Raw genomic sequence first — 11,354 nt, forward strand, 5'->3', positions numbered from 1 at the left:
ATTGTCCATTTTGTAGGTACTTATTCAGGCAGGGCTCACAGTTGCACATTGTGTTTGACTTTACCCTAGGGGCTAACATGTCCCGTAAATGTATGGGATTTTGCTGTACTAATTACCATACCTGGGCATAGGAGTATTATTTTTGGTTCAATTTAGCTTGTGTGCGAGAAGCATTCCTCAGTGAGTTTGTTGGAAAAAACATCGACTTCAGCAAGTGGAATTACGGGTAAAGAAATGCCCTTCTGCAGTTTTGGTAAATGTCACTTTCATATAATGTTTGAGACATCCTTTTTCATAAGTCGTAAGCACTTGATGGGGTCAATCATCCATCCTCACCCAAGTTAAAAAACATATAACAAACTATTATAAAATTTTAGTTTTACATATACCAATTCCACTTTAAAAAAATCACTACAAGCGGTAAACCATAGTACTTGTTCACTACCATTCAAAGAAACAGATCTTTATTATTTGGTACCTCTCCCCTTGGCTATTGCTTTTATTGGGGGGAAGACATCCTTTTTGGGGAACAGCTCTTTTTAGTGTACAGCTTTAATTGGCTAGTATTTTTTTGTTAGCTTGTCACCAGAGTTAGCACCTGTCAAATAATTGTTTCAAAAAAAAACTTGTGATCATGTTCCATGGAGATTCTTTAAAATTGTATGCAAAGCACACAAAGTCTTGCCCTATAAAGACTGTGGTACTATTTCTTCCCACCCCCAGGATCCTCTCTCGCTGAAGTTGGCCAGACTTCATAGGCCAGAATTTCTGCAAGATAAGGCAAAGTGAGAATTTACACACGAAAAGTTAAAGTCAGCAATCTACTTTGATGTAAATATTGTGAATGGATTCTGTCCATTCTAAGATAGAAATCTTAGGCCAGAACCTACTGGCCAAACTCAAGTGGACCTTTGGATTCCTTTGCAAACATCGACTTTCATGAAAACTATCATTTCTGACTTCAACCTTTTTTTTTTTTTTTTTAAAGCAACACTTTCTTTTTAACTATGGAAAACTTTGGGCCAAAACCGTTTCCTTACAAACCCTCCTCTCTAACCGAAGGCCTGTCCTCCCAGCGTTTCAGTGTTGTTCTGTTGTCGGAGCTCTACAAAGTCAGTCCAGTGAGAGATGACACACGTAAGCCAATTTTCTTCTTCACTGGTTTTAATATCGGAAATCTCATCCAGCTCAGAATTTACTAACTTCCAATTTTTTAGAAGATTAAAGTTGGGGACCATTTTAATTTTAAAAACAGGGCATTTGGGGTATTCAGTGAGAATCACTGTCTAAAAATTCACTGACACCCTTTTCTGATCTTTCTGCTTGAACCTGTGGCCATATATTTCAGGTAATCCCCTCAGCGTTGATATTTCTTTGTTTCTTCCACATCTCGCCCCTGGTTTGTTAACGGTCAGTGTCCTCTTCGACACAAAGGGGGACTGTATTTCTTCTAGTATCTTTAACAGCATAATCCTTTAGTGAATTTAGTTAATACTCTCCCCTCCAAACCGCGCCCCTCCCATCACCCCAAATCAGGGCACTTTCAGAACACACGTCTCCCAAAATTAGAGGTGCCATTAATATGCTGTTCTTGAAGTACCACTGCTTTTTTTTTCCATCATCCGTCACCCTCAGAGATTCTGGTTCAGTTTTGGGCCTTTTTTTTTTTTTTTTTTTTTTTTTTCTTGAAGCCTCTTATTGGACTCTATGGTGCACCAATGGTTGAGAGCCACAGAGAAAGAATAAAGGAATACGCTTGTATAGGAAATCTCCTCCTTCCCTGGGACACCCCTTTCTGAGACCTCTTTCTTGTTAGAAGTGGAGGGCAGCCCAGGTGGCTCAGTGGTTTAGCGCTACCTTCAGCCCAGGGTGTGATCCTGGAGACCTGGGATCGAGTCCCATGTCAGGCTCCCTGCATGGAGCCTGCTTCTCCCCCTGCCTGTGTCTCTGCCTCTCTCTCATGAGTAAATAAATGTTTGAAAAAAAAATGTGGAGTAGCTAAATGTCTGCTCTTGCCACCCTCAGAAGTTCCTATGAGCCTCAAGCATAAGTGAATCTGTTTGGGGTTTTTTTCCCCCTCACCATAACGCTTAACTAAAAGGACAGTCACAGAAAGGTCCCAATTGAGAATTTTAGCAGCAGTTCCATAGCTCATCTGAGAAGTCTATTCAAATTTTCTTAGAATTAGATTTTAGGGATGTAGGCCTGGTTGCAGCCTCACTGGTCCCTTGGCTCTCATGCTAGCCCTGAAGCAGTCAGGGCATGGAGCCACTGCTCTCTTTCACCAGGCAAACCCTCCCAGGTGACAGCTTCTGAACTGCCCCCTCTCCCAGGCCCACTTTCCCATATATCTCCAGATTTCATTCTATTTCACTGGGCCCATAAATTATCAAAATGCTTTAGAAAGTCCAATGTTGCAGCAAAGTGTAACTGAGTAACTCACACTACTAAGCATTTAAATAAACCCTGTATATTAAAAGCCAGAAAGTGGAAAATCATGGTGTGGGCATGATTTCTGATGGTAAAAGGCATGGTCTAATCTATACCGTGTACATAGAGCATATCTACCGTTGGTTGTGTCCATGGCGGACTTCATGATTTTGAAGGAAGACTCGAACATCCACTCATTAATTGTGCCAGCCAGGTAAAAGCATGGCCTGCCCCCTGGAATGGCTGCTGTGGGGGATATTTCCAGGCATTCACTCGCTTTAGTTCAGGATTTCTCAACACTGACCTTCCGGGCCAGGCCATTTTTTGTTGTGAGGGTCTGTCCTGTGTTTAATAGGCTGTTTAGCAGTACTTCTGTCCCCTACCCACTAGATGCCAGTGGTTTCCCTGAGCTGTCACACCCAGAAACATCTCTGGACATTACCAAGTGAAAGAGCAGGGGTAAACTGTCCCCCTGTGAGAACCACTGGGTTGGTCTGAAGATACTTTCCATCTGTTTATATAAATTTTGTTTTGGTATCAAACGGAATTTGAGATGACAGTATTAAAGAAAAGTTAAACCTCCAAATAGGGCTCTACAAAACAGTTATCCTGAAAATAAGATAAATAAAAAAAGTACCATTTGTATTCAAAGTCATGGAAGGGTAAACATTGGATACATTTTAATACCCAACCACAGAAATATCCATTGTACATCAGCTCTGTTGTTTACTAGAACAAGGAAGCCGTTTTTTATAAGCTCTTTAAAGCTTAAGGCAAGGGGCTCAGATAAAATAACCTTGGTCGTAGAGGAAGGATTTCACATCTTTGGGGTGCATGGCTGAGCACATTTCCACATTGTTTATTTAAATCTAGATTTTCGCCATCTTAATTAAGATATACAATTTTTTAAAAAATGTTTTTGTCATAGAAACTCTACAGCTGTACCAGAAAAAGTTGGAGAAGACTGTGTTTTTTATTATGTTAGATTTGAATAGCTACTGAAGAAGCTTCACAAATTGAGTTTTCTCAGTGTCACTGGACATGGACCTGTTCTCTATCAGCAGAGCTGAGGCTGGCTTGAGCGTACGTGGCCCATCCAAACAAGACAAAGACTTTTTACTATGAAAATTTTTAAATATGAAAGTAAACAAAATTGTGTAAGACAGCCTCATCTACTCATCTCCAGTATCTTATCAGCAGTTCCCATCTCAATGCCAGCTCTACTCCATTGCCCCTCCTCCCGAGACCTCCAACTATCCTGTGTTGTCTTGAAGCAAAGCAATTTGGTTCTGGATAGCTAGGGCCCCTGTGGGAAAGACAGCCACAGTCTTACGTATTACCGATGATACCAATCCTTTTAATGACCGCTCTTTGCTTGGATCTTACTAAAGTCTTTTCACTAACCAGCCTGTGCTCCTAAAATACTGACTCGAGTTACATTTTTGAAATCCCGAGTTGGAGTTCAAAATAGAGGAGCAAAATATTTCAGGCCCAGAATGTGAATATATGAAAGAATATTTGCTCCTGTATAAAATTTTAAAAGAAAATATTCACTGCTCAAAGTAAGGGACTCACAGAAGAGTAACGCTAACTATGGTGTTGCGATTGGGATATGGGGAGTTGAATGTTGTCTGCAACCAGCAATCCTTTGGACAGCACATATTAATATTCCCTATTTTCCTGGATTTGGTTAGGAGGGGGAAAATCCTTGAAAGGAAGACATGGCTGGCTGATGGACTCTGTCTTCCATAATTTATTCCTTCATTTTCCCATTCTCTCTCCTTCCTTCTTTCCTTCCTTCCTTCCCTCTTCCCTCTTTCTCTATTTCTATTTCTCTCTATCTCCCTTTCCTCTTCCTCTTCCTCCCCTTCCCTCCCGAATGTTTTTGCTAGGCACATGGCCACTCATCTAGACATCTAGAGCCTTCACTTACCAGAACCCTTGGCCAAGTTGACCATATAACTGAGTTCTTAGGAATGGAATGTGAGAAGAAGTCCTCTGCCTCACTCACTCAAAAAAAAGTTATACCCTCCACTTCCTCCCCAATAGGAAGATGCAACAATGAATCTGGCTACTTTGGTCCCAGAGACTGGAAGGCACTTGGGGAAGATAGTGGAGCCGTCCCACTAGCCAGGTCACTGGATGATGCCCTGAAGCAGTCATCCAGAACCCCAGAGAAATAATCAAGCCACACTTATTTCAGGTCTTGTACACTTCTACCTCTGCCTCAGCCAATACAGATGGAGTCCTTGTTTTCAAAAGTGCATCATTGTGTTGTACTTTATACTTGATTCTGTGATCTTAAAAATGATGCTTCTGTGTTTTCCTTTAGTGACTGTTCTGCAGAGAGTAGAATCAACCCCCTACCCAAAATTGATTTGCATTTTGTGACTGATGATGGCACACCCCCCAAAGGACATGACAAAAGTTATTACTCACATCATAGGATTTTTCTGGTGAGAGTAGAGCAGGTGCAAGTCAGCCTAGGTGGCAGTAGGCAGGCCATTTGCTTGGTTTTAGCTTTCACTGTGGCCAAGAGGCAGGGTCCACATGAGAATTCCTACCTGCTGGGGCCGGGTAGTCCAGCTGTAGGGCGAATAATTAAGGGGAGTGTGAGGCTTGAGAGCAGTCAGTGTTCAAATATCCAAATTGGGGTTTTCCTCTTTATTACAGTCCCGAAGTGCTATCTTTATGAAAACCCGATAGCCAAATGGAGGAATAATCTTCAAATCAGAAATGGTCAAACTTACTTACACACTTTGGCCTTGAGAATATTAATATTCCAAACCTAAGAAAATGTGTGTAAATCCATTTCCTGCTGCCACCATTCTCAACTCAAATATGTCATCTACCCATGGATTAAGAAATTTTGAAGACAGGGAATGTCACTGAAGTCCATTACAATTGTAAATTTTCTTAGGATATGTAAGTGAATTTTAATCTCACCAAGAGGTGCTGGATAAAAACTTTAAATGACAAACTTTCAGTGAACAACATTGTTTTTTTCCAAGTAGCAAAAAGTAAAGTAATATGCCATTAGCGGAAAACTAATTATGCCTTTGTATAATTGTGTTCCTTTCAATAGAGGCAGGTTATTAAATATATATCTAAAGGTGTTTAATTCTAATATCTTTATAAAACTTATAAGGTAACTTAGAAATTAAAAAAAATCTTTTGTCAGACCACATGTCACCATATTCATAAAGGATTAGAACAATTATGCAAATCAAATTCTAGAAATAGCTCTGGGTATCCCATAATTCCTCAAGATAGATATGCTAATTAAACGGCTTGTGACTGTGGGTTGAAAGAATTACACACTGTACAGTTTCACTCTTTATGTCACTCTGCCAAATGAATACCTGTGACAGGGCTTCCTCCCTCTCTCCTTCTTCATCTTCTACTGAGCACACTGCCATGTAAATTGGTCAGCACTCAGGAAACACATGGGGAAAATACATGGAGGAATAAAAGGAGAAAAGTGAAAAAGACAAGGAAAATTTTCATCGCCTCATGCATTTTCCATTTCATGATCTCTAGAGACTGTTCTAATAAGGCATGTATTAAGTCAGCATCGAAACTTTAATAATTTTTCAAAGCCTTTTGAAATTACAGCACATCTGTATTTCAAGAAAATGAAACCGTTTATTGCACTCTCTAGGTTCCAACACACGTCCTAACCAAAAAACAGCCTGTGCATCTCAGATAGCATACTCTGGCAGAAAATAAGATTCCCCATCCTAGAAAGCTACACACACTGGCATAATTCAGGCAATAGAAACTAATCAGGGAAATTTTAAGAGACATATTTAACCAACAGTTTACGTGTTCACCTACTGTAGACTGGCCACTTAAATCTTAATTTATAAATGACCAAATTACTACTCCTAGAAGCTAAATAATTATAGCTTTAATGTACCTGTCTCTTTAATGTTACCAAGAAGGAGAATTGCATTTATGCCTTGACATTGCAACTTAAAATATTTTCACATGTTTTCACTGCATAATTTGAAGTGACTTCAAGACTTGGGACTTTTAGATAAAAATTTCAAGCTGTTTCTTTATCTGACATGACTGGAAGCAGGACACGGGGTGAATCAAAAACCTACTAAGTTTTTCCCTCCTCCCTTTTCCTTGACCAAAAACACAAAAATACCCTTTCTGTAGTGTCAACTGGTACTCTATCATTCTTTTGGGAGGGAAGTGGAGTGGTCTTCTTAAGGACTACCTGTTTGATTTCTCTTATGTTCTGACTCCTCTGATCAATAATGTCTTTGCTGGCTCTTCTTGAGGTGAGATTTTGTGTAATTTCCTCCATTAAAATGACCACATTCTTTACTGGACTTGAATATTCAGAGACAAGTGGAACAAAAAATGCTGAGCAGAGAATTATGTGGTTTTATTTCACTTGGAGGAATTTACTTTAAAAATGGATACCAGGGCAGCCCGGGTGGCTCAGCCCAGGGTGGGATCCTGGAGACCCGGGATCGAGTCCCACATCGGGCTCCCTTCATGGAGCCTGCTTCTCCCTCTGCCTGTGTCTCTGCCTCTCTCTTCTATCTGTGTATTCTCATGAATGAATAAATAAAATCTTTTTTAAAAATGGACACCAGAGTGGGGAGAATGTGGGAGTCAGAAGGTAATGCGAGAACCCAGGAGGAGGGGGAAGATGGAAACTGGAAAATTTTTGTTCCAGTCTTCTGGTTTTTCCTGCTTTCCTCATTTGGGTAACCAGAGATAGAGTGACTACGGCCTGTCACAGACAACTGATTATGATGTCTGATCTCATTATCCCCAAGCTCTTTATCTAGATCTCCCTTTTGGCATCTATTATGTTCTGACTTGATTTGTGGTTTGGGGCATGTGTGCTACGTTCCTCCACTTGGCTTGCTAACTCATTAGCATGAGAACTGGACCTTCCACACTCCTGTGTCCTCCTGCCCTGCCCAACACAGAAACTGGCTTCCTATTAGCTTACAATATCTATTGATTATGGTAGATGGAGTCATTCAAGTGGTTTTCCATTTTCTTGTCACTAGATTTATGAAATCAAAATCTTAAACATACACTGACCAAAACCAGCCTAGTGATAGGTATTTTTTTAATTTTCTAGATTTATTTCATTCTAAGAAATCAAGTCAAGTATACTTTTACCAGAGGCAAGTTAATTTAACAGTAAATAGGCTGAATGACCTGATGGTTGGAAAGAATGAGTTAAATAAGTACACCTGGTGTACTTATTTGGGGGCACACCTGGGTGGCTCAGTCGGTTAAGCGTCTGCCTTCAGCTCACGCCGTGATCTCAGGGTCCCGGGATTGAGCCCTGCATCAGGCTCCCTGCTCTGCAAGAAGCCTGCTTCTCCCTCTCCTTCTGCCTGCCACTCTGCCTACTTGTGCTCTCTGTCAAATAAATAAATAAAATCTCTTTTTAAAAAGTCTAATTTTTTTGACTTTGTAAATACAGTTCCAGGATATCTAGCATATCTGTCAAAGGAGTGAAGGGTATTGAATATTTTAAGTATTGTTGCAGTTAGTTGTTGCTTCAGAAAGGAACAATATTAGTGCCTGATGCAATAGTAATTTTTATTTCAAGACCAGAAGTTTGTAGATATGAGCTTGCTTGTTTGGTTAAGCAGCTCAACAATGCCAAAATAGTTGCCTGCTCTTTTTATCTTTCTGGTCTGCTACCTTGACTATGTTGACAGTATCTTTTCTCATGGCTGCAAGATGGCTGCTGTGGCTCCAAGCATCTAATCCTCACCAAAAACATCCCAAATGAAAGGAAGTGGTGGGGGTGGAAGGGAAACAAGAGAGCTCTATTCGTGGGCTAGGCTGGCCCCAAATGTCTTGTTTAGTTGGACAAAAGGCTTAAAGAACCACTTGGACTCAGATTGAGTTTGCTTTAACTTCCATTCACTCCAGAAGCAGCTAAAAAGTAGTGCAATAGTGGTCTAGTATGTGGGTGGGTAGAGAAGGTTTCCCATTACCTCCTTTACCCCTCATAAAGGGGATCCTGAAACTCAGCAGTCTTGGTAGGTGACACAGAATGACACATCTGCCAGGTGACTGGAGAACAGCATTTTTCATCCACTACATTTTATAACCTCAGCCATGTTGGCATGCAGACAACTCAAAATACCAGTAAGATAGGAAGTTTGCTATTCAACCCACCGTGGCACTCAGATCTAATGAGTGGGTTTGGAGATTTGAAAATTTTTCAGGGTCTGCCCTAGAATGATCTCTCCCTCTCCATGGAAGCTAGTTCACCTTTTATGTCTTGGAATTAACCTCTTATATCTGAAGGTTTAGTAGCAATTGAGTTGGGGAACAAGGGAGTGAGGACTTTGGATCCAAGGAACAATACATGTAAAGCCATGTTGGTACGACACAGTACAATCTGTTCAGGGCACTGGCAGTGATGGAGTAGCTGGAGGACAGTACCTGGGAAAGGAATGGGAAGAGATGAGACCCAAGGGAGCTGGAAGTCACCGGCATGCATGAGGATTCATGCAGGTAAACACATTGTGCCAAGAGAGTTCAGAGGAGGGGTGGCTGGGCCAAGAAGGGCTTGTCTACAAGTCTTAGATCTGGGTTCAGCACAAACCCAATGGTCAGCCAGGATCCAGGGGTATGGATGTACAGGCAAATTATGCCTGTGCCATCCCAGGTCTTAAATATTGTGAATATTGCCTCTACTCTGGAGGAGTTGGTGAAGGATTCCCAGACAGAGAAGAGGACATGGGCTTTCCAAGGAGAGCTTATACAAAGGTCATCAGAAAAGGAAGAGCTGGAAATGCACAGAGACGGTGATGCCAAAGTCGTGGAGGGGCCAGACAATGAAAGGGTTTCAGTGGCAGGCAAAGAAGTCCGCGCTCTATCATGTACGTCTTTAGAAATATTGAAGAGGGTAGACCCAATCCCGCGCATCCAATCATCCCCTGCAAAATAAACCGCTAACTCCGCCCTAAGATCCAGGACCCTTTTATCTCTTAGTGGGCAGGGCTTTTGAGAAGGTAGGGGGTGGGGGTGAGACCAAAGACTTGGCAAAATAATTTATTTCTCTTTAAAAGAGGGAGAAAGAAAGGAAGAAAGGAAATGGAGGGAGGGAAAAATGGAGAAAGGGAATAAAAGAAGAGGAACAAAGAAAAGAAGGAAAGAAAAGGGCAGCGGAAACCAATATGGTGAAACTGACAGACTTGTTAAGGTTGGATAATGGATACAGAGATTATTTGCCATTATGCTTATTGACTTATATGCATCCCCACTTGAGATATTTTTTTAGAAAGGAATACAGGTGGAAATGTGAATACCTAATCCTTTCTCTGCAAAGCTTTTAGACATATATCAAAACACCTAAAAATTCTTATTTTTGACCCAGTAGTTCCATGCCAGGACATGCTGATGAAGATTTATACACAAGAAATTTATTGCTTCAAGTGCAGTGACAACGTGTTTATCTCGTGGGGGGGTGGGGTGGGGGTGGGGGAGAGGTGCTAAATTAACTTCCCAAATAAACAAATGAGCTATTTCAAAGGAAGTCTTCCCCCAAAGACCTTGTACCTGTCCTAGTACAATGAGTAGAGTATTCTGAAACACAACTAAACTTGTTCTTGATGCTGTCTTATTAATATAATTAGCAATCAAAGTACATGTTAATAAATTCATTGATCCAAAAAGCTGTTGAGGTGTGAGGAGCTTTTTGCCTCTACATGCTATTCCCATAGACCGCTCCTTTCACTGCCTCTCTTTGTTCTTCTGTTCCCTTTACAGTTAGCTGTCATTTCTCATTATTCTTCACCTGAACACTTATTAGAAATCATCCATCTAGTCAGAATAAAACACAACAAAACCAGATAACTAAGTTTGTAGACATGGCATCCAAAGTAAACCTTTGGGCAGCCCTGGTGGCTCAGCAGTTTAGCCCGCCTTCGGCCCAGGGTGTGATCCTGGAGATCCAGGATCGAGTCCCACGTCGTCGGGCTTCCTGCATGGAGCCTGCTCCTCCCTCTGCCTGCGTCTCTGCCTCTCTGTGTGTCTCTCATAAATCAATCAATCAATCAATATTGAAGATATTTTAAAACAATAAAAAATAAAGTAAACCTTTGTCTGAACAAAGGCCTGTTGGCATATCTCCAGCCAACTGGTGCCCTTTTTAAATATGTTCTTTCCTGGGTCCAACCTCAACTCTTCCTAATAAGAATCTCTGAACTCTGCAAGCACTTCATGTAATTCTAATGAATATTAAAATTTGAGAATCATTGGCTTACGGATTTTTCCTATGAAAAACAGATTCTGGGCAGCCCGGTGGCCCAGAGGTTTAGCGCCACCTTCAGCCCAGGGTGTGATCCTGGAGACCTGGAATTGAGTCCCACGTCAGGCTCCCTGCATGGAGCCTGCTTCTCCCTCTGCCTGTGTTTCTGCCTCTCTCTCTCTCTGTGTGTGTGTCTCTCATGAATAAATAAAATCTTAAAAAAAAAAAAGAAAGAAAAACATATTCATGAACTTAAAGCCATATATACACAGAGCCAAAGGGTGTCTCAACCATCAGACTGTGTATAAGGCTGGATGTGTTCAGGAGTCAGGTGACTTGGTACCTGAGCCATGCCAGGTGCTAAATATTCTGAAAATCATAGAATGACTAGTGACTTCTATTTTTTTTAACTTGGATCCCTGGGGGTGGGGGCATTAGATGAAGTTTACTTCCTGGGCCTGTGCTCAGGTTAGCTGAGATTTCTGACAAGTGGCCCTTGGATAATTAACATCTGGTCTCATGACCTGAGGAGAAATAGTGTAATAGTTACTCATATTTTCCAAATATGAGACCCTCTTCACAGAATGATTGTCTTTTATAGACAAAATAATGCATTTCTCAGAAATAAATGAAATTGGCTACACACTCTTATTATGACTTAACTCTCTAGGAA

This window comes from Canis aureus, chromosome 19 (genome assembly GCF_053574225.1).
Source record: "Canis aureus isolate CA01 chromosome 19, VMU_Caureus_v.1.0, whole genome shotgun sequence".
Lineage (NCBI taxonomy): Eukaryota > Metazoa > Chordata > Mammalia > Carnivora > Canidae > Canis > Canis aureus.